At 35.4% G+C, this 25,503-nt stretch overlaps 1 protein-coding gene across 1 annotated transcript in view; it reads left to right on the forward strand.

Annotated features, from left to right (window-relative positions):
- CNTNAP2 (contactin associated protein 2) overlaps positions 1 to 25,503 on the forward strand; it is a 765,857-nt gene that overhangs the window by 526,314 nt on the left and 214,040 nt on the right. The window lies entirely within an intron of this gene.

Below are 25,503 nucleotides of genomic sequence, written 5' to 3' on the forward strand. Positions count from 1 at the left end.
ATTAAGTTGTGGATTCTTACAAGTGAGAGATGTCACACAGATTTTTTGAATTTGTAGGGCCAAATGACACTACATCTATGAAGCACAGTTTATTTTACTAGCAACATTAATACTTAAATTTTTCATGCTACTGTGAATTCATATTCTGTCTGAACTAAGCAGATAAAATTTATGCTGATAAAATTCTCTTCTATACAGAAACTTTAAACATAAATACAAATCTGAAGAATTTTACATCACAGAGAAAAAAATGTTTTTAATCTGGAGCAATTTTTTGATCAAATTGTGGTTTTCTAGCTTTATTTTGTACGTAGTTTACAGCAATTCACAAATGGCTGTCCATTCACATACCTAAGTACTGATTTATAGTAGCCTATTTTTAAAGATAGACCAAGGAGAAGGAGCAATTGTGGATAATTCATGAGAAGCAAAGCAACGTAGCAAATCACTAACCACAGTTATGTTTGCAAGGGAGCAAAATGCCAATTTTAGAAGATTGCCTTTCTCAGCTTGAAAACCCATCTAGTACCCAAAACCAGAGAGCTGTCAGTAGAGAGAGATGTTGAGGAAAATTGGCATCAGTTGCTATGCTACAAACATATTTATTCCCATTAACATCACTTATTTTTATATTAAGCATGCATTTTTAAGTGGTCTTCTGTAGTTTTTTGTTTGTTTTTCAATTAAACATATTGGTTGGCTGCTTGACACCTATCTAAGACACATACATAATTTATGGTTGGTTTTCAAAGTGCTTGTCTTTGTTTTCATTGTACAGAAATGTTCTCAAGGCTATTGTTTAAAAAAAGAACTTCCAGGGAAACAGTGTCATTCTAACCATCCTACATTTGGCAGGATTTTCATATTCCAAATCTACAGGCAAGTGAAATATTACAAGGACTGAATTGTAAGAAAGTTCAAACTAGATTATTCCTCATTTTTAAAACCTTATGGTTTCATTTATGTTTCTAAATCTGTACATAGAATCTTAGCATTGGTCTCTTTATATAAAGAGAAAAAAATGAATTTTAATAATTAGAGATTAATATACCCATTATGCAATTATAATAAATAGTTAATTATATACTGTATTGTATTAATATATAATTAAGCCATTATCTGTATAAGATTTAAATGGTTTTGCATTCACCAAATGCACAAGTAAATTTTCTCAGAATTACAAATTACTTTTAAATGTATTGTTCTCAGAAGGTATATTTATTATTCCTCTTTCATATCTCATATAATAACAATCCAGTCTAAAAAATATATACAGTTAATATGATCAGCTGCTCTACATATATGTTGTGTTCAAGAGTGGTGTACTATCTGATATATCTTTCCATTGAAAAATCATCTTTTTTATGACCATAACACAGAACTAAATCAAGGAAGTTTACAGGAAAAATATTAAATCCATTTCACATGACAAAGGACAGTGTAAATGGTCCTTCACAATCCTATTTGCTGATCCAAATGTGATGTCATTTGATTCTCCATACCAACATATGAAACTTGCTTAAAAAGTAATTGTTAGAGAAATTGAATGGGCCATTTTGCCTATTTCCACACCAAAGCCCACAATCTGTTTTCAGAATAATTTCAACTCACAGGTGAAAAACGGTGCTGATGTTTTTTAGTCAGCTTTATCTGAGGTAGATCCATACCAGACATCAGCTTGCAGGAGCTGGCATACAAATGAGCCGAACCAACCCCAGCAACTGCAGGAAGTTGTTTCATTAAAATATAATGGACCTTGTTTCTGAGAAAAAAACTTCACCTCTTCTCATTTACTTGCCAGGAGTCTGTATTGGGAAATTGGTCACATGCAGTCCATCCAAGTGCATGCAGATACAGGAACTTCCAAAAATACCCAGTAATGGGGTACAGCACATAAATATCTCTCACTGAAAATATTTAATATGGGGGAAAAGACTGAGCAGTAATTTGCAAGGGCCTTCAGAACAGAGATATAACCAAGTACATACATAAACAGATTTCTTCCCAAAAGCCTGGCCAAGAGTGCTGGCTATTAACAGAACATTAGTAGTAACATGTTTAGTCTAAATAACAAGTAATTAGCCAACCACATTAAACAATAATGAGAGCTAGTAATCATATTTTTATCACCAAAAATTAGCCCGGACTCATTTTAAAACAACATTTAATACAAACAGCTTAATGAATATGTAAAAGGTAAAAGTTCTGCACAGAACCAAATGTTCTCTGCAAACCAAAGATAATTACTATATCCTGACTGTTATGCATGAACTTCTATAGAACAGTTGTTTCTCCACTATTCATTCTTGTGCATACATAAATTATGGCAGTTTTCTTTTAGTGTAGGACTTGCATGAGAATAAAATAATTTGCTGATCAATTTTGATAAGTCTTTGATCTGCATTTTTGATACACAATCTTTGAGAAGCCTATCTAAAGAATAGTAATAATCAAATATTAATGAAAAACATTGTTACAAGACTACAAGGGCAAAGTAAGTATCTTCCCTGTGTAGTACTAAATAATGCATTGAGAAGTAGGCCGGATTTATACAGACACTACTTGTGTCCTGAACTTATGGTGCATAGAAGTAATCCATAAACATGGATTTTTTTTCCAGTGAAAATTCTGTGTCTTGAAACTGATGATAAAGTGTAGTGACCAGTAAGATGGTTAAGGATTGGAGCACCTTTCCTACAAGATAAAGAGAATTGGGATTGCTTAGCCAGGAGAAGAGAAGGTGACATAATTGAAGCCTGAAGTACATGAACAGGGCACAGAAAAAAAAGATGGAGAAAGACTTTTTAAAAATGCATATTATGACAAGATAAAAAGGAACAGCATGAAAGTAAAAGAGAAAAGAGAGTAGGTTTTAATTAGATATTAGAAAGAAATTGTTACTGTGAGTGTGGTGAGACACTGGAACACGTTGCCCAGAGAAGTGAGGGAAATCCCATCCCTGTATGTGTTCAAGGGCAGGTTGAATGGAGCTCTGAGCAACCTGGTCATGTGAAACGTGTCCCTCCCTGCAGGAGATTAGAACTATATGATCTTTAAAATCCCTTCCAAGCCATTCTGTGATTCTGTTATAATTATTTAATATGTCCTAGAAGCCGTGCCTTGGTGACTGAAGTTATCAATCCTGCTATTGTCTTGTGGGACAAAATACTTGAACAGTATTTCCCATAAGTGTTTTTTCAAGCAACGCCCTTATGAAGAATTAGACCAAGACCTATGGGTTTTCTTTAGCCTCAGCTGCCTTGAAGCTGATTAAGCTGGTATTCCATGACAGAATTCTTCTGTTCAATACTCTGATTTTCGTCTGCATTTTCTAATGTAGACCTTCCAATTTAGACAGAACTAGCCTCTTCAAACATGCTGAACAAAAAAAAAAAAAAAAAAAAAAAAAAAAAAAAAAAAAAAAAAAAAATCAGTCCCTTCAACAATTTATATACTATTATACACAGTCTGTGTCTAAGCTTAGAAATACAGTGTTTGTAGTACCTAATGAAGAAGTTAGATAACACTACAATAGAATTAGTGCAGGTCTTGTCAGCTAAAAGCCAAAGTTGATTAAGTCAAATGGTAGCAAGTCTACACATATTAAAGTAGGCAAAGACTTTCAGAGGAAAGGTTTTTAGTATTCTGTGATATACCTTCAGCAGATTCAGTAGACCTGAACCTCCACTCATTTCTACTCAGTCATTTGACATGATGTCTCAGGACTGATGTAAATCAAGTCTTTAGAAATTCGGAGAAGACTATTAATTTTCTCACCTCTGAATTCTCAGTGCTACTAAGATTTTTCCCAAATATTACTACAGTGCATTTAAGGAATATAGAATGTGACATTGCCAGAATATATTGCACAAGCCTTTATCATACTACATTCTCTAAAAATCTTTTTATTCTGATAAATAAGAAGCCATGAATGACAAATTATACATGAGTATTTTTAAGGACAAATCTACTAATATAGAAAATTGGTGACTTGAACTTCTGCTTCCATTTTCTGAATTTCCTTTGCTTTCAAGAGCACTGGCTCAGTTCATTAAAGTTACCTCAACTGTCCTAAACAGAAAGTAGGTGTAGAATTAGGATAATCTTTCTATGTTCTATAAGGGCTTCTTGTGACTTGACTATCATATATTGTTAGTCCTTTCCTCCAATCTGTTTTTACTGTCATTCGAAATTGAAATAATATGGGAATATTTTATAAATGTCCATTGTCCACTACTCAAATGCATTTTATTTATATTCATTTATAATTTTTGAGAGAAGGATCTTATATCTAAGCCTGGTCTTCCAGGCAAAAGCAATGACACAGATCAGGATTACAATATTTTTTTTTACTATAGATGGTGTCATCTATATATATATAATAGGTATAATATATGATATATTATAATATGTTATATTATATTATATTAATGATATTATTATATTTTTTATAGATTTCAATATAGAAATTTTATCTTTGCTAAATTTAGTTCCATCTGTGAACTCCAACTATTACCATGCCAGAAATTTGTGAAAGCAGAAAACAAGAAATAAATGTAACATTAATTACAGATTGTACATTATGTATAGCAGTACATTGTTTATCTTAATGCATCCTGATAGATGTAAGCTGACATGGAGTGCTCAGCCATTGCTCTGGGAAGAGTCTGGAAATGTCCTCTGTGTTAAACATAAGTAATCTTTTGGGGGTTTTTTTAAGCTTTTCATAAGTACTCTAATATAGTAGAATTTAACTTCACTTGGCTACCCTGAGCAAGTTTGTGAAGTGTTTTTTAGCACTTTGTATAATAAAATTCTTACAGTTTGGCCTAGTGTTTTCTTGTTGGACAGAAAATAGTCTGACAAAAACAGCCAAAGCATTCTTCCTTAACAAATATGATACTTGGATTTCTACTCAACACTATAACTTTTAAGACTTAAGACTCAACTTTTTGTGAAGTGATGAATAAAATCTATGTATTTGTCAAAAAGACTCTTAGGTCTAGTTTTCCATTCATGAAATGTAAGTCATTACAATAGGATCAAAAATAAAAAGTATATAACTAAATAATTTTTAATGAATTTTGTGTATGCAGATTTAAAAATCCTATATTTTGTCTCTAAAACATTGTGGACTTTTACAACACCAGGATTGCACTTCCATTCTGTAGACAAATCCTTGTAGCAATAGAGCTAGGAATGAAAATAGCGTTCTGCCTATGTGCTTCCTAATTTTTAACAGCTCTATAAAAGTTCTCCACAAAATGCAGCAACCTGCAAACCTGATTATTGAATTGTAAGGGACATTTACATGAATTGATTTGCCCATCTGATTGAATTAAAATACTTCTGTTTTATTCAGGCTTGCATTGAAATGTCTTTGTCTTTAGTTCTACTTGGTAGCAGTATTAAGGAATTTATCCAGCACAGAGAAGTTGTAGCTCTAGTTGTTATGGTGCTAAATGTGATGGTTTATGTGGCTGTTTCACAATGATCAAGCTGTTGAGGCATTGGTTCTGCTTTTGTTAAAAGGCTTGCAGATTCAACAGAGAATTTGAAGTAAGAAAGTCAAATATAAGGGTATTTTTCTCAGACACCATCACTCCCAGGAAAATTCTGTTGATCAAATTATACCATCAGTAATTCCTCAGCAACTTGATCCTCTTCAGGTGATGGCTTCTGGATGACTGATCATCCCTGCCTACTGGCTGTGGGCCTGCATAGGTGTTACTGAGCAGGGTTTAGTAAGCAGCACTCTCTGCAGTGTACTAAAAACAAACACCCCTCACTCAGTCTCCTGTTTCTGTGCCAGTGTTATCATGCACAAAGTACTACTATAAAGCAGTGGAGATTTACCTTAGTCATGCAACTAGGCAGAGACAATCAAAGGCATGATGTGAGTCGGTGTGGTGAGCAGGGACATGCTGTTTAGCACAGCTGCTCTTCACAAGAGCTAAGGAGGAAGCTGAGGGAACAAGGGTCAGGAGACACAACAGTTAATACTTGTTGTGCCTTTGCGGTTTACCCTGAAAAACATCTTGAATTCATAGTTTCTTCTTCAGAAACACATTTTGAGGATTATCTTAGTTATTCAGAAAGGATATATTTGTTATTCTGTATGATGAGTCTTAAGCCTACAAAATTTCCTAGTAATTGCACAGCTGGGAATCACTCTGTCTTCTGGTAGAATGAGTGGCAACTGAATTTAATATCAATCTGAAACATCCTACTGGACTTAGACATAAAATGTGTGCTTGTAACATTAAAATTTTATGTGTACTAGTAGCAACATGATAAAATACAGGAAGATTGTTCTAACATAATTTCTGCTTTTTAGTAATTTCTTTGTTATTTTCATGGTGCCTGAGTTTGCCACATTCTTGCAGGAGAATTGAAGGGGAAGCACAACACCCAGGAATGTTAAACTTTGCTGAATTATATTCTTTTAGTAGGTAATGTCTCCACAAAACCGTGAAGTTATTTTGATTGAATACATTTTATGGGATTAGAATTTTCTAATTCATATATTTTTAACAAAAAGACTTGCTTGTCTCAGCTTTTTCTAATTCATTGAGGTGTGAAATGATCTCAATTAATTTTGAAAGTTTAGTGATCTTGAATATCTTTGGAACTGTAATGTAGTAAATATTTTTTGTTACTGGTTAGCAAGATTGTATTTATCTTCTTCTCAGTGTTCAGCTTATATTCTCTCATCTTTTATGTTCCATATTCTGTTTTTTTAATTTGGTATCTCAAACTCATTAAGCACATGTAAAAAGTGCTCTGACAGTAATTCTACAATTTTTAATCACATCTGTATGTCCCAGGGTGTCATTTTCCAACTGTTAACTTTTGTGATTGTAATTTTGAATTAATACCTAATATATTTTTTCACATTCCAAATATGGTGAATGAGTGTTAATCCTTATTTGCAATATACATTTCTTGTAACTAAATTATTGGCTACCTCCACAGAGTGATTGCTCCCCTGTAGAATTACCTCTTACTACTTTGATAATTTAAGCCTTGCATAAGTCTCCTTGTTGGCAGCATCCCTGCTGGTTTGCATGAGGAATTTTACCTGAGTATAGTTCAGAAGGTAAGGCCAAAAATATTGCCTCTTAAAGCAATCCATTTTCAGTGCTTAAGATACCAGACCTACTTTGATGTGGTAAAGAACTCAATGGCATATTAAGAGAGAGATGTGTGCTTCTAATTTAGTTACACACATGATGTCTGAATTCTGATGACAACGCAAGAATAAATTTTGAAAGTAAGTGGAAAAAAAAAAACACTGAGAAACCAAAGTAAATTGGATCAAATCCAAGCCCGATGCAACACTTATTGACTTTAGTATCCTCCAGATAATTTTTCTATTTTTCTAATCCAAGACTCAAAGATTATAGAGAAATCTTTACTCCCTGTGTGTCATGGTTTAGCTCCAGCCAGCAGTCTAGCCTCATACAGCTGCTCATTTACTTTCCCACCAGCAGGATCGAGAGAATGAGAAGGGTAAAAGAAAACTCATAGACTGAGATAAGGACAGTTTCATACAGAAAGCAAAAGCTTCACACACAAGCAGAGCAAAACGAGGAATTAATTCACCTCTCCCCATAGGCAGCCAGATCTTCAGCCATCTCCAGGAGACCAGGGCCCAATCACACACAACAGTGACTTGGGAAGACAAAAGCCATCACTCCAAACTTTTGTCCTTCTTCCCCCCACTTTATATACTGAGCATGATGTCAAATGGTCTGGAATGTCCCTTTGGTCAGTTTGGGTCACCTGCCCCGGCTGTCCTGTCTCCTCCAAACCTTCCATCCACCTCCAGCTTCCTCATCAGCGTGGCAGTCGGAAAAGTAGAAAAGGTCTTGGCTCTGTGTGAGCCCAGCACAGCAATAGCAAAAGATCTCTCTGTTATCCACCATGTGTTCAGCACAAATCCAAAACACAGCCCCACACCAGCCACCCTGAAGATGGCTAATTCTACCCCAGCAAAAACCAGCAAACCATGCAAAGAGTCCTTTAGGCCCGTATATGTGTTGCTGCTCTGAGTCTCATTTAGCTACTTTTTGCATTTGTCAGTCTTGCTGTGAGATTGGGACTTTCCTGGACTTTGCATTCAAAAGCACAGTCTGTGTCAATGCATATGCAGTTCCACAAACATCCTCATTTCGCTTAAGTTTTCGGTGGCATGATCACAATTAAAAAACACAATACTGTAAACAAGCTCTGGTTCGGGCAACTTTAAGTTTTCTTACTTGGGAAGAGATAAGTGATGCAATTTGTTTTACCAGTAATAATGTATTTTAGTAATGTACCAAAAGATTTTTGACCTTCCAGTCTTTTCCAGTACTTTGAATACACTTGTGTCATAGCGGGCATTCATGCAAAATAGCCAAATATCATGAAGTGTGAGAAATGCTCAGAAATGTTACCTAGGTTTAGATTTTGATTGCCAAGGTGATCTCAATCCAAACAAACAACTTCAGCCTTAGAAGAGGGCCAAGATAAACTGACTGACACTCACTTTTAGAGAAAAATAGGAATCTAAAGGCTGTTGCAAATCCCAAATATAAAAGGTATCGTACTTTTAGGATAAGCACAAAACTCTCACTAGTGTCAGCAGAATGCTGTGAATCTAAAAATGTGTGCACAGAGATTTGCCTCATGAGCTCAAAATGAAATAGAATTATGTTCATTATATTTACAGATATGTACCTGACCAAATCTATTTTATTATTAAGATTAGTACATTTGAGAAGAATGGTATCCACATTTTGCTGTTAACTTTTCAAGCACAGAATGTTTATGTTTAAATGCAATAACTAAACAGTGTTTCCCCAACCATAGTAATATTTTCTTTCTGTGGTATATGATTATCCTGTCTGGATATAAATATCTGAAGACTATGTAAAAAAAGGGGGATTTCACCAAATCTATTTTTTCTTCCTAATGTGATTTGATGAATCCAACTCTCTTCAGTTATCTTAAATTTTCTTTCTTTTTTCTTAAATATGACACAATTGTGGTGAACTGTGGTTGCAGGGGGAATTGTTCTTTTATATCTATTGCATTTCAAATCAGGAAAGTGAAGCTATGTAATTTAAACTCAAGTAGGGAAGTGGATGGGAAATGCAGTTGTAGTGTCTGTGAATCCTCAGATGCAAGTGTTTGTGGATGCTCTCTTCAGGGAATCTCAGAGGATCCCAGCAGGAATAGTTTTGAATTAATTTTAGATCAATGAATAGGCAACATTCTGCCATAAAAAAAACCTGATATTTTTGATATTAAGAGATGAATAATTTCTTTGTGTAAATGGGAATGGTACAGTTTCTATAAAATTATTTTGTATGGTTCTGAGTGAAAAAGTCTGTGGATACAAAGAATCGGCTGTTTTGAAGTCCTCTTCTAAGACTTTCTTGTCTTGATTGTTCTGATCTATTCTTGTTCATCACCTTCAATTTTCTGTCCTTTCAGAGGCCTTTAATCCAAACCTTTGTTCATTTTTAGATGCCTCATTATTATTCTTTTGCCTTATTGTTTCATTTTCCTGAGATACACCTATGAGAGGGAGCAATTAGCAAAACAGTTTTAGAAGTAAATGAAAGGTCTTATTTCTCTTCATGTACCCTTTTCATCTTTTATCCTCTTCATGACATTTTGAACCCATTCTAAATAAAAAGAAATATCTAATGCTACTTTTTTGTAGATTGTCTTTCAACTGCTGTACTTAATTTTAAATCATGTTCTAAATCTTGTATGTGAAAGGTGTAGACAGAGGTCTGTGCTAGTTATTTATATGCAGAGCTTGAAAGGCTGCATACAGGTAGTATTTGACCAGGGATAAGAGTAACTACAGGTGATTTCACATATTTCTCTAAAATGAGTCTGACCTGGTTTTTATTTTTTGGAGAGTGTATACATCAGCTCTTTCTTTTCTGTAAGACTATAAATGTCAAGGTGATGCAGAACACTTGCAGAGTGACTTGGAAAAGGTCTGTTTGTGACACAGTTCTGTGAACAATCTTTCTGGGGTACATATATATTGTGTATAAAGTATATCAACTGATTGACCATAGTTTATGAATGACAGCCTACAGAGCTGCACCAGTTAACTTGATCCATTGTTTCTCTTAGTTCAGACTGTTTATAAAACTGGCTTCTAGGCTGATGAAAATACAGCCATCCAGGAGATATGGTTCAAATGTAATTTAATTTTTCACTTGCTTGCTTTAGTGCATGAATTATAAATACTGAGTGGGCATGAAAATATTGAAAGGTGTACTGAATCAAGCCAAATGGCCAGATTTGCATTTTTTTTCTAACAAAAGTATCATTTGCCTAGACAAGGGTATAGAAATACAGCAAGTGTTTGAGAGTAACTTTCCTCAGTCTGTGACTCAAGGACTTGCTGAATTGCAGGAAGTATCTTTGTACTACTAACAGTTAACTGGATCATTTCATCCATGAATTAGGTTGGGTTTTTTTCAAAATTGGCCATTTTTTTTAAATCTGAATAGCTGCGATGTCATCATAGAGTGAACTTCACATTATAAATAGTCTGCATGTAAAAAATAGGTTCTTTGGTTCCAGTCACTCACCTCATAGTTAAGTTTGATGACCCAGTGTTATCATATTACCAGAAGCATCCATATTTTTGCTTCCCATTATCATTTATCATAAGCTAGTATTTGATCTGTTTGTTACACTTCCTTTTCCAGTGTGGAGAAATGCAGCTTTAGCAACTCTCTGTACTCACTTTTTCCCTTGTACAGGGACCATTACATCCTCTCCATCTTCCTCAGTGCCTTTTCTAATTCATTAAATTAGTGAGCTGGTTGAAACATTAGGACTGCAGATAATTTTCAAAAATACAGGCATTCATATAGTAGCAGAATGATGTCTGCAGTTTTGCTGTCTACTTTTGCCTTAACAATTCCTAGTGCTCAAAGTGCCTTACTGAACTTTTTACAGAAATGCCTCTTACACCAGTATCTCTGTCCTGAGTATTTCAGTGGGAATTTTCAAAGCATATTATTGTGCATGAGGATTTTTTTTCCACAAATGATGCTTCAAATTTTTCAACACTTAATTTTTTTTTATTTACCAGCTACTCAGTCGCATAAGATTACTGAATAATTTTTAAATTTTGCTAACCTAAATAATTAAGCAGCTGCACCAAAATTTCCCTCTGCTTAGAGGAAAGGTGCACAATACCTCAGAAAAATGTCATCAAATTGGCTCCATTCTCAGCAGCTACCTCCTCTCTAGACTCAAGTTTCTAGTATTATGTGAAACTTGTTTCTGCAGTGCTTAAGGCAAAGTGTTATGAAAAGCCAATGGATTAGATGCCAACAAAAAGAAATCATTTGGAAATCTTCATTCATTTTACCACTGCTGAACACCAATTATTCACTTTTTCACATGCTTCTGCTAAAGGTGAAATTGGGTCTTGTATTTCACAAGGTTTGTCACCCACAGCCTTGTTCCACTCCACACATGCTCATTTTTCTCTTATGAGTGACCAGAAGGATTATGACACTTGATACAGAAAGTAGTCATTTGTGTTAATTGAAAGTGAATTATAAGAATATCCTAGGACATATTCCAACTACGCTCTACAAGGTTTTTTGGATTTAAAGATGCTGTTTCCTAAGCCATAGTTTTCCTCTTCTTTAAAATGGTCAGTTATTTTAAAACCATGAAATAAAGTGCATTTTCCTTTTTTTTTTTAACAGTGATATGCTTGAGAGCAGGAAATTTGTAAGAGAAGCTGAAAACTTGAGCTAGTTTAGTTCAAAACCTGTCACTTTTTCTAGCCCATAAACTTTATTTTCTCTCTCAAAAACACTTATTTCCTTCCATTTCTTCCATCTGTGCAAATTTCAGTCCTGCTTCCTTCCTTCTGCAATAACGATCACAGGAATCCCAACTGATACCAGCATGCTGCCATGGTACCAAAGGGTATTAGTGCCAACATTGGTAATCACTGATCTGGTAGGATGTGCGGACTTAGCAGCAAGGACTGGTCTCAGCTTCTCCTGAGGGCTTTTTCTTAAAAGTATTGCCTACTGATTTTTATCTTTTTATGACTGTTTTTTCTTCTTTATTTTATCATACAGCATGAGGATATTTGATAACTGGGTACTTCAGCTCCCAACTAATTTTATGCATTATATTTGAATAATGCAGTAGTGCTGGACTAGAGGGTAGTCTTTCAGCTAGAGGTTGACACAGAAGCTGTATCAACTGAAGCTGTGGCCGATGAGAGCTAACTCTTAGAGCTCACACTTTGGTCAGTGGTAGTTTCTGTGTATCTGAGTTGAAAAGCTTTTTCTTCCCCAGACTGAAGGCCTGATCCTGCTTATATTGGATAAAAAATTCTGTCTTCACTGCCATCGGTGACATGATATGACTGAGATAGGAACTGTGTCCTGAGTGTGTGGAAGACAGAAAAATACAAAATAACAAGACTTAAAATAAAAGATTACCTGTTACCAGCAAAGTCAGTATGAGCAAAAGTTACACAGCTATTTTCAATACAAAAATTCACATGCAGTTTAAAACGATTGGAAGGCCTCCAAAATGGTTTCCAGGTTTTCCATCCTTCTTTTCAGGGTTTTAAAAATTTTAGTAACAATTTATTGCATTCTGCAACAATTGAAAAATGGGAGCCAAAACCAATTACAAACCACAAATAAATGTATGAATAATGAAAAGGTGTAGCTTTTAAATATCCAGCTTCCCTGGGTGAATGAAGTTTGTCTCCCTAGTAAATATGGAGCTATTTGGTTGGTTTTACTGTCTTCTCTACATAAGGCATCATACCCTTCCATTCATTGCCTATCCTTCCTGGGCAATATTTTCCCTTTAGCACCTCAATCTCCCAGTCAGAGGAAATCTCCACTCCCCACAGTGCTATCTGTGGGTTTTTCATGGATCATTGCTTTCGAAGACTCATCTGTTTCAAGGTGAAAATGTCAAACTTCCCTATTTATACTCATAAACACTTCATTTTAAACTGCCATAGGCAGAAGAGGCAGGTCTGTTTCTGTTTCTGGAGGGAAAGACCAAGAATAAGGATTTGGAATCCAAGGAGCATTTGGGGCTGCTCAGCAAGGGAGGGATGGGAGGAAAGCATCCACTATTGATAAACCACTGCACCATCCCCTCAGGACTCAATGGAAAAAGTGTTCACAGTGGTAGATTGTTAATGATAAACAGTAAAAGCTCTCCTAACCTGGGAAAGCATGGCTCTGTGTTTCCTACAAATCACCTGATCTGCGGAAAAATGCCATCCCTTTAAAAATGCCATACCATGAAAATAAGAATTTACATCATTGGGTTATCTGTCACTTGCAGTACTTTCCCGCTCCCATCTGTTCTCAAGAGCCTGCTGGCCTGGCATTTTCACCCTCATTTTGGCAAATAATCCTGGCATCACAGTGAAGGAAAGGGGGGCTGGTGGGGAGTCAGGGGAACAGGTCCTGGGGTAGGTTAGAGCTAAAGGATCAATTGCTTCTTCCCAGCTTTGATTGGCGAGTTGTGCTAACATTAAATCACTGGGGAAGTGGTTGATTTGGGTTGGTGTCTGGGTATGTACCTTTCCAGTGTAAAAACAGGGTAATCCTTCTGTAGGAATATTTCTTGTGATTTGAAATGGGCTACAGTGAAAAATAGTTCCTTGGCATCATGTGTGTAGTAGCAGAACTGCACATATTGTCAGTACAACACGCAGTGCAGTGATTGTGGCTCCTCCTGTGATACAACCATGTTTTTGCATCCTGCTTTTTTATGTGGCCATAATTAACATGTCACTACTAACAAAAATGATCCTTGAAGGTCAGAAGTGACAGGCAAATTTTGACAGCCTCTGTTTCTGTGGTCTGCTGAGAAGAAGAACTGAGCATATTGCTGAACAAAACCAGCATTTTCTCATTACCGCTTCAAAGATTCGAGGAGGGAGCGAGGCAATCACTCCTTTACAGGGGCTAGACCTGCGGCAACCACCTTTGTCTGATGTGGGCTGCACATCAGACAGCAGAATTTAAAATCAGCAGGCCTGTCTCCCCCTGCACGCTAATGCTGCTGCTGCTCCGGTGAAACAGAGCTCCATGAATGCCCCTGAAAGCTGTCCATTTGCCTCACCTGCAAACTGTTTTGAATGGCCAGCGTGGTGGTACAAGGTGTCCAGACCTTGGCAAGAGAGCTGCCTTGGTGTGCAGACAGCTTGCAAAAGCAAGCTTAGTTGGGACCATAAAAATAAAGCTAAAACACTGAGGTTTTCTCCCTTTTTCTTGGTCTTATATTCTTTGCAGCAGAAATAGTGTTCACGGCAAACGTTTGAGCATTGTGCAAATGGCTTCATACTTCGGATGCAAAGAAATTAAACGTTTTTTACCATGGCAGATTTGCTCGGTCCTTGAACTTGTAAACTTGTTGCTTCTAGCTGACAGATACAAGAAATATTTTGGGCTAGTGACAACTGATGTGCGATCATAGAGCTCCGATATTTGTTCATTTTTGTCACCCAAGGAAGTAATGACCTGATGCTGTAAAAATTCTGTTAAAGAGGTGGTTGTTGGTGTGATTTAGACAAGTCCCTCTTACTTGTTGCATGTGACTGTTGAATTTTCCTTTCTGTGACACTTCTAGTTAGTTCCAGTCAGCCTCTAATCCTGTGATGTGCCAACTCCTGGAAGGCCTGGAGCAGGAGGGACATTGCAGCTCTGCAGAGCATCTGGGACTGTGCTGCCTGGTGGGTTCCTGCACATGGGGGAATCCCAATAAAAGCCACACTCTTATCTGCCTGTGACTGAAAGCACAGCCTCTGAAGAGAATCAACCATTCTGATTCTCAAAATTATAAAGAGGGCTAGAAGAGAATTGAAGGATTCACTTAATCCATATCCCTATCAAATAATGCCTTTATTATCCCTGATAGAAAGTTACCTCTCACATTTTAATAAAAATCTCCACTGAGTTCCATGACTTTTCCAATATTTTTTAGTGGTACTACCTTTCATTGGTAGATTTTATCCTAATCTGAATCTTTCCCACCATCAGAACAGGATGCCCAGGGAAGTGGTTGCATGAACATCCCTGGAGGGATTTAAAAGACCTATAGGTGTGGCACTTAGGGACGTGGTTTAGGAGTAGACTTGGCAACACTTTTAGTGATTGGACTTCACAATCGTAAATGTGTTTTCTAACCTAAAAAAGTCTATTTTTTTTAAATTATTTCGCAGTATCTCTCTAGCATACAAGAAGACACAAATCACTGTTACCTGTGGATCAAGAAGCTATATAATATAGCCTTCACTAATTGCTAAAAATTAACAAACCTTTTTCTCTGGGGAAAAAGAACTGATATGAAATTTTGCTATGAATTTTAAAGAAATTAAAACATTTCATAAGTTTTACTAACCACCCTTTCTTTCCCAAATTCCTAATTTTTCTTAATATGAAGGAAAAAAAAATATATAAAAAATTCTCCATCTTTAAATTTTGAGTAAATATGTTACATATATATTTTTCTAAATGGTATTCAAATCTCATTGCATCAAATCCATGTACATCTTTTGATTTGGATATGATGAATACAAGTATTAAATCAGAATTATGAAGCAATCAGAACAACTTGTTTCTTATGTTTTTCCTTACTGACTTTTCACATCTAAAGATGGAGGATTTGTAAAAAGCTTTCTTTCAAATCTCATATCTTCTTTAAAAGTTACTTCTAGAAATTAATAAATGACTCTTAATTCGTAGTGTTTCTTGGATTCTGTCATTCTTTCACCCTCCTTGCTTTACAAAGCACTTGGATATCACCAGTAGCAGAAAATGTCTCCTAAAATATAAGAGTAGTGCCCTTTATGAAAGATGTCACAATAAGTTCAAAACACATAAAGTTTCATTTCAGCTGCTAAACTTAGCATAGTTTTGCTGCTCAATCATAAAAAAATAAATGATGCTTTAAATATGACAAAAGAGATATATGTTTAAAAGTGCTGCAGCTGTTTGAGAATAAAACTCAGTTCTTTCAAACTATTCATAGATAACTTTGCGCGAGAGAAAAATCCTTGCTGCTGGTAAGCTACCTCCTTGTAAGGGATACTAAACTTAGCTTAGTATATACTAAACCCAGCTCAGTAGACCATAATTTTAGGGCTTTTCTTGAATGATTATTCACACTGATTCTATGTTTCAGATTGCGAATCTGAAAGAAGGTTGCAACAGTGTTTACCGAAGTGATGTTTGTGCTCTAAAGTCTCCCACAGCCAATTTATTTCAAAAAATAATGACTGAAAAGCATTACGCTAACAGTAAGACATATAGCTAAATGGAATAATGCAGTGCACTCTAGCAGGAGTATCTCTGAATTACTACAGGTTCCATTTCAACTCAAATATTGTCAGCAGATACAAGATTGCTGCTATTCCTCTGGTATGTTTTTGCTCTGGTATAGTGTGTGCTGTTTCCTGTCTTCTTCCTGAGAGCTGACTGAAGATCTGTTTATTTTTTTCTCAAAGCAATTTCTAATTTATGACTTATTTTTTATTTGTTTTACCGCTCATGAGACAGTTTCATGAAATCTAAACAAGACTGGGCTTTAACTACATTCTTCTTTTTTTTTAATATATGTAGACACAGACTTACCCTGTAACTACAGAATTATGAATTCTCTCATGTTCTTTGGATGGATATTCCAGAGTAGTATAGATTTCATGTTTTTATATTTACTTATTATATCCCTTTAGCCCTAAGTATCTGGATTTCAGAGGCAGTAAGTATTTGTAGTATATCTTATGCGGGTTTGGTTTTTTTAATAAGCACATAACAAAAAGCTTTGGGTTATGAAAGTCCTATGTTTTATATAAGGATGTACTGACAACAACATTTTTATATGGCAGACATTTTTCTTAGAAAGACTGTCATCCACTGAAATATTACTGTCTTCGTTTTTTCATTATTACTGAACTGTAATAATACATACTTGGCTTTAACTCTCATTGTTAGATTGCTAAATGAATCTCAACTTATTCTGTAATGTTGCTTTGCACTAGACATGACCGTGGCAGATACAGTTCTTTTAGTACTACATGTGTCAGTGTATTGTAGATCCAGATAGAAATGGGTGGAAAATGTCAAAATAGTTACAGCCCTAGCTTGCAGGTTTTTAAAGTCTATTAAAAAGTTGGGGGCTTGGGTTTAGTTTACAAAGTATTCAAAATCTCATACCTCGAATATTCTGGAGTTGAGAGGAGAGGTTGAGAGTTTGTAAAATGTGTTATTAAATGTGTTATTTAAACAGCTGTAGAAATTTTTCACTTCCAAATTCCTGAAAAGTTAGTAGAAAAATGATTTTTGCAGAAGACAAACAGTTGTTTATGTAAAGAACTGTAGATGTGTTGTTTGCTGTGATGAATCCTCCTTTTACCTAACATTCATCAAGGAATGCTGCCTGCAGCAGCTATCTTACTACAGAGTGTATTCTGTAAGACAGTCCCCATGTCTATATAATAATTACATAGTTAATTATTGTTGACCTATCATCACTGAAACAACTCCAAGTCCAACAACAGCTCTTTGCAGCTGAGATTTTGGTTATCTTTATCTTGTGTGTTATCAAGTTATTCTTGTGTTCTGTTTTACAGTGCCACTAGACAAGCGAGTGAGCCCAGGTCAGGGAACAGAGCTGTGGCTGCAGCAGAACCACACAGCTGGAAGTAGTGGGTGATGGAAACAGGAGCAGATGTGCTGGGGAAGGAGAAAAGGAGCTCTCCTGGAGCTCTCCATTCTTTGAAAGGGGACATGTATCAGATTCTGAATGAGTCCGAGCAATTGAGAATCAGAGGACATCTAGGTCACAAACATTCAGATCCAAAAGCAGTAGAGGTGTCTCATGCAGACTTTATGCCAAAACAGGGGCTTATCATAGTTACTCTGGGATGAGAAATGAAGAAAATGAGCACCAAAGAGTCTCACCATACACAACATAATTGTTTGATTGATTGATTGGTTGATTGTTCAAAAAAGAAGCTTAGGAGTAAGAAAGTAGGAAGAAACAGAGATGTAGAGCTGAAGTGTGTTTCTACTTCTGCTTATTTTTTATGTCAGCTGCACTTTTTGATATGCCTGTGATTATTTGTAACTGAAGGAAATTGATTAAGTAATTAGTTAATTTTATTTGCAGTAGTCACTAATAAGGGGCCAAATAATGTGGGCAGAGGCCAGGAGCCAAGATTTTAGAATGTTCAAGACCTTACTATGCTACAGTCGATCATAGATAATTTCATACTTTTCATTTTAACTTCTTAATTTCTTGTTCTTCCTTGTACTTTTTCCACTTCTCTTTAAAATTAATAATTACTCAGATTGTTAGAAATGGTCCTAAAAACCCAATGAGAATGATGTATGATAACTTCACTCTTCTTTTTCATCTATAGCAGATATATATCTTTTCTGTTTATTTTTTTTAAAAATAGAAAAATCAATTGAAAACATGTAGATTTATATTGGTGGTAGTTGCAAGTAATCAGCAGGGCACATTGTCTGAAAATATTTCCTGTCTTAGATAAGATAGATATATTTTACCTCTAGGTGTCTCTGACAGTTACTGAGGGGATAGAGGAAAATGACTTATGAACTATTCAAACTAAAATCAGTCTTGATTTAGATTTTTGAGGAAATATTTTCTTGTTTTCATAGTGCAGTCAACAGCCTCCAAATCCCACTGGTCATTATTTGAGAGTACATTTCCAGGATACAGAAAACTGTGGCTTTTCCTCTCAAGATTTTAGTTGTTCTTAAATGTTCTGAGAATAGGGAGGAGGTTCATGAAGATGAGCACAGAATAAAATCTGAAGGAACTGAGTTTGTCCAGGTTTCTTTAAACAACACATGAATTATGCTTACCCTCCTGATCAGAATCATGACCACAATGAATTTTCTAAAATCATTTTTGTTTTCTATATGTCAAAGACAAAAGCAAAACAAAACCAAAAAAAAAACCCACCCTCATTTTATCTATCATAGTGAATGGATGGTGACAGTAGACTGATTTCTATGCCTAGAAAGATTAATGATGCTTCAAGAGCAGATCTTTTACATTCATCATTCAACAGAGATTTCCATCACATTTCTAATGAATACTTTGGGATCCAAGGACTTGGGAATAGATGTCATCACACATCACATGAGAAAATACACAAGCCAACTACTTCATCACATAGCAGTATCTTTTCTAAAAGTTGCAAGCTGTATCTGTGTTGACTGTCTCAAGCTTTTTGACTAAGGTTGAAACATTTCCCATTTTTTTCTACTTTTACATACTTTTAAGAATTATTACACACACACACAAGCATAAATATTTGGTTTCATACAAATTTTTCTTGGGTAGACATATATATTTTTTCTTCTTTGTTCTCCTCTGAATCCATCCGTCCAGTAGAGTTCTTCCAAAACCAACTCTCACTTGCAAATTTATCTTCTTTTGTATTTTTCCAAGCTGTGCACTTTTAAAAAGGTGACTGGTTTTTTTGAAAAGAAAAAGAATCAACACCTACTGTGTCCTTTGCAAGTGTGGATAAGGTCAAGTAATTTGGTGTCTTTATAAATGTTTTATAAAACAAATATTTCTGTTCAGAAGTAAAATACCTTTTTTTTTCCTGTTTGTTTTCTTCTCCAAAGATAAATGTATCTCTTTGCACTAAAAAAACCCACACCTGGGAGTGCTTCTTTTTACTCCTTGAGGGTTTGTTTTGTTTTACTGTAAACAACAACAAAGTTCCATATAATTTTGGGCAAGACAAAAGTATGCTATTATGGGGCTGGTTTTGTTTCTCTTAACTAAGGCTGGACGTGTTTCTTTTAACTGAGAGGGAATAGCCTTTTAAAAGCCCAAGTCCTTCAATAAGTAATCACATTTTGAGTAAGCACTGTTGCTGTCTGTATGGGCAGTCTGTAACATGGAGTAATACAGTTACAAGATCTGACAAAGAAAATAATGATGCACATTATTATGTGCATGTGGGAGGTTTTAATTTCATGAAAATAAAACCATTTGAAATAGCTCATTTTGTATTTAGGAGGTCATGAGCTTCTCTTGCTAATGGGCTAGGCTCAACATCAACTAGATGAGCAAATAGAAATACTTCAAAACTCAATTTCTATACCACTCCTCTTATATTGTAATAAAATTTTATCAGAGTCCTATATAGAATAAGCTTGTTTAGGATTATCTTTTTATTCAAATGCAATAATTTCCTAATGCCGTTTTCCATCAGTTTTAACTCTGTTGGAATATTCTCAAACATTCATCTGTAAAATAAATATAGCAAAGTATATGCTTCTTGCTAGGTTTAGAATTTAAAACTATAGCACTGAATGATTCTTGGAAAACCAAAGATGAGAATTTTTATTGTTACTGAAAGACTGGCAGTGAATTGTTAGTATGGACTGTTACATTTGTGAGAAGTTAGAATTAAACTGGTACATCAAGCTGAGACATAAAGAAAACCTGGAATTATAATTATTATGACTTGAAAATTTATAAATATTGACCAAACAATGACTTTTAACCAATGGGTTTGTCAACATATTCTATCCATTAGTATTTAATTAGTAAAAAACTCAATAGAAATACAAAAAGCAGTATTTAATTCTTGAAGGTGTAGCATCAGAAACTATTTACAAAAATTATTTGTAAATAAATTTTTAACATGCTATTATTAGCATGACTGGAAGAAAGTCTTATAATGATCTGCTTTGGGGTGTTAAAATATGGTACCAGATAATTTTAAAAGATAGACTGTACAGTGTCAGAAACAACAACAAAAAAAACCAGGATCTTTAAGGAAGAAATGAAAATTTGAGTATTGGTGGCTCATTTCTCAAAAAAGACAACATGAAAAATTCCTAGTTAGGAAAATGCCAGCTCTTTAAATATTCAGCAGCATCTCACAGTAGCTTATGGTACCATGTTCATTCACTGGAAAGGTTTGTTCTGTTTTATCATCTTTGAAAAGCTGTGCCACAACAGCAGAAATGTGACTCACAAAAGCCCGACATATTTTAAGATGTTGGGATTTTTTTTTTGCTGTTTCTGTCCTTGCATTATTATAAATGTTCTATGATTTCTTTAAGCCATATGTTACCCTGAAAATGATAGTACACACAAGTTTTGAAATCACCAGTGTACAGCTTTGTAACAATTAACCATCTGCTTATGGGGCTGGTGCTTCTCCATTGAAGTCAGGAAAATATTAGGATACCATACCTGGCAAGGCACAGCCATGAGTTACCCTACATTGTAGTTTGTAGTCCCCTCACAGAAGTGAGAGGCACAACTGCACCAAAGTTGCAAACAGAATTCTTCCTAAACATTTGTCTTAACAGATTGCTAGTGACAGATTAAACAGGTCCAGGAGCAGATGTCGCACAGAAGAAGTGGATTAAAAACAAGCACAAAGGGACAGAGTTGATAAAGAACAAAAAAATTTCCTGAGTCTGGTACAGGTATTAACTTGGCTGTAGTTTCATCTGTGTGTGGACATAACTGCTCATCATCCCCTTTAACCATAGTCCCTTAATCTGTTCTACAATGTATTTATGTGGTACAACAAAAAACCTGGGGAATTTGGGCAGTATTATCTTTGTTAGTAGCATAAATATAGGATTCATGTTGTTATACAGTCATGTGTGTAAAAACAGAGCTTAAAAACTCCTGCTGTGTCCCTGCCTCATGGCCAACCCTGGAGAACCTAGGATAGCATTTGTGCAGAGTTTACACCATCTTCCTCAGTCATAATTGAGCTTGTCACAGTAAGATCTTACAGGTTTTTTAATTCTATAGTATAGCATGGGATGAATAACCTAGTATTTTCCTGGTATGTCACTTTAAGCACTAATATTTGATTCTAAAGAGATTTGAAGGAATCTGCCTGGCTAAAAATGCACATGAGGAAGAGTAATCAGAGACATTCATTTCCTTTTCACTTTATCCCTTCATGGAAGAAATCCTTTTGTTAAATTGAAATAATCTCTAGACTCTGTATTGTGTTGCAAGAGAAAACAATTCAGACCCAGGGAGGAAATTGAAGTCCAATTGGTTTCTGTCTCAAAATATACAATTGCTTAATGTGGAGGAAAGAGTAAATAGCATAGAAAGAAGCTATTAGGAAGCTGAGTCCTGGGAAAGAGATTTTCTTTAAAAGCCCATGTTAAAATAGTTTAATTACAGGCTTTGAACTACAAATCAAATAGGAGGTGGTGCTCCTGCCCTTGATTTTATTCTAATACCTGTCTCCTGGGTCCACTTATGATATCCCTAATTTCTGAGGAGCTAGAAAACCTGTACAGTTAACAAGAAATAAGAAAGCTGCCCACAAAAACAGTTCCTTACTAACAACTCCCTGAAGAGTGAGATCATAATTTTGCTTTCCTGAGCCAGTGTAAAGCCAGTTATCACCATATCATGTAGGGCAATAAAAAGGAAAAAATTATCATGAAAAAAAAAAGAAATTTCCAAAAACAATTCACCACTTTAACTGCTAGAGGATATTAGAATTTAGATAGCCTTGTCAGTTGTATCTGCAGAATTTCCTCTTCCAGTCAGATCTTGAATTCTAATCCTAGGAATGCTACCTATTCCAGGATAAAATCCTAATCTCTATCTGATTCTTAAGAACATTTTAGGTGACAGTATTCACTGTGCAAGTTTGATGGATTTGGTGAATCATTTATTTGAGGATGTCACCAACTGCATATACATAACACCTTTGTTTGATACAACATCTAATCAGGCATGTATCTCAAATTTATACTCTGATAATACAGGACTGGAAACTCTGCAGATGCATGAAATTTTTACCCCTGAGCAGCAAAGAAAATCTTTGTTATAAATTATGTATGTTTAATTTGACAAGGTGCTTTCATAGTAAGAAAAACTTCTGCCATTCACTAATTTTGTTGCTCTGCTGGACCCCATCAAATGTCCAAAAGAACAGCTCGATGACACTGAAAATAAGCAAAGATTTTAATAATTCTTCCTACAAATATGATCTAATGGAAATTTAATGTGTTTACATTATATTTGGAAGATAAGTTCTACATCAGCATGTAGGCTTCAAAAGGGAAACAAAGCTATCAAATAGCATATCAGAGGTAGTGTGAGATGAAAAGTTACTGTTTGATTGCATAGTCTTCCTTGAAAAGTAGCATATAAATGTATAAATGTTACATGGGAGGGAAATCTGGAAGTGAATGGAAAAAGAAAGGTTAAATGAAAAGAGAATATTTTGGACCTAAATTAGTCTTTGAAAACAAGATAGTAAAAGGGTCTGCCAGATCCAGACAGGAAAGAAAAAGTGAAAAGTAGTTCATCAGTAGATCACAGGGTAGGAAGTCAGCTGCTAAAATAAAAGCAATATTTTTTTATCCAGAGAGGACATTGTAACACCTATAACTAAGTAGAATTTTTTTTTTAAAAAAAAAGGGGGGGGATAGAGGTTTGCCATTTGATCCAGGGGGAGGGAGGTAGAAAACTTGAATGAGTAATGACTTTGCTTTCAGATGATATCTGTTGGTCTTGTTGTTGAAACAAAGATATATAAAATTTAGCCAGCTCCAAAGAACTCTAGCTAAGTCTCTTAATTAGGAGCATGCTTCATACATGAGCATAAGAAGCCTCAGCTTTTCTTCCTACATAAAATACCATTTTGCAGTTAAGGAAGAGTGACGTGTATAAAATGGACAGTGCCTGTGCACCCCAGCCCAGTTTGCAGTGTGGAGTGAGCCAGTGCCTTGGTGACAGCAGTAAGTTATTGCTGCACAAGAGCTGGGTCCTACACTCAGAGTGCTCATTGCACTCTGGGAGCAAAAGAGAACACATCTCATATGTGGAGGCAAGGATCTGTTGTTAGTACAAGTAATGTTTTGACAGCCTGACAATTCAAATTAACTAATGCCAAAAAGAAATGTTTTGCTGATAATATAATTAAAATTATTATCTAAGAAAACTTTCTACTGTTTTTCCTTTTCCTCCTTTGCATTTCTCAGCATTCCTCTGGATCCTAAGTTGGTACTGTAGTAGAGAGACTCACAATGGGCATGAGAATCCCAGGTCCTTTTCTCGATAAAGTATGGTGCTCATGGTGAGCTTTTCTTCCTGATATGTCTTGAGTCCACCTAGAACTCCATTTGTCTTCTCATCACTGTTTGCTTCTCTCACATCAGTCTACAGCTAAAGGTTAAAAATTGCACCACTTCCTCTCCCACCTTCAGTTAATCCAAAGGGCTATGGTTTGTTTTGCAGGGACTACCAGGGCTTCTGGCCTTTCACTTGTGTGTGGGATTCACTGAGCTGGGTCAGACAAGTGAGACAAAACAATACTCTGAAGAATATCTCTGCTTTTGTAATTCATCAGGCAAAAGTGCATTACATTGAATAAGATTGTTGTATCAGTGAAAGCCTAACATGGTTTTAGAAGCCAAGGTGAAATAGATTTTTATCGGTAGTGACTATCAACTTGCCTTTTAAATCCTGTAAGAGAATTACAAAGTGATTGTAAGAGGTTACAAAGTGATTACTATGCAAATTGCCTTTGCAAGACCTATAGAATTGTAGGTCTTGGAGGGGTGTTTTTTGTTAACAGCTTTCTTTCTACTAAGAATTTGTAATACTTTTAATTGTATAGATAGTCACTGGGCTGAAGTGTTGAAGGATTTTGTATCTTTTGGGGTTTTTTAAAGGGTTGTATGCTCTACCTGCATGGATAAGAAAGTATGTATCCATTGCACAAGTGGAAATATTTTCAAATTGCATGATATCCCTTACATGTCTTGTGGGTTTCATTCTGCTATATTTAAGTTTCGTGCTATGTTGTCCAAGTAGCCTTTTTGTCATTCAGGAAAGATATTAGGTGAACTGTAACTTAGGATTTTTTGCTCTGTAACCTTGAATTTTTTTTCAAAAAAGTGACAAATGTATGAGTAAATACTAGCTGAATAGTAATTAACAGGCAATTCTGTAAACACTGCAAATAATGGATGGGATTGTGTCATATATTATTGGTCTACCTCCTCCAATTTCCTCCACTGCATTTCCTGTGATAAATTTAATAATATAGAGGCAAGCACAATACTCTCAATATGCTGATAAATATCAAGTGATAGCAGGGATGCTTGATATCCAGTAGAAGGTACAGGGCTTTTTTCTCAACACAGGCATAAGTTTGTATCTATGTTCTCCTACTTGGAATTCACAAAACTTTTAGTACCTCAGCTATCTTAGAAAGTTGAGCCCCCTATAATATTGAGTCACAAAGATTTAGTGTTAATGAACAGAAATCATTCAAATTATTGAAAATGATAAAATTATACTGGCCTAGACATGACAATTTCTGTAAAATGCCCCTTTAAAAGTCATCTAGATTTGTGAAATGCTTTTTCTGCACAGAGCAAAGGATTAGATATTAGTCCTAATACTTCTAATAGGAAA

This window comes from Chamaea fasciata, unplaced genomic scaffold (assembly GCF_029207755.1).
Source record: "Chamaea fasciata isolate MVZ Bird 193981 ecotype frontalis unplaced genomic scaffold, bChaFas1.0.hap1 SCAF_1, whole genome shotgun sequence".
NCBI lineage: Eukaryota > Metazoa > Chordata > Aves > Passeriformes > Sylviidae > Chamaea > Chamaea fasciata.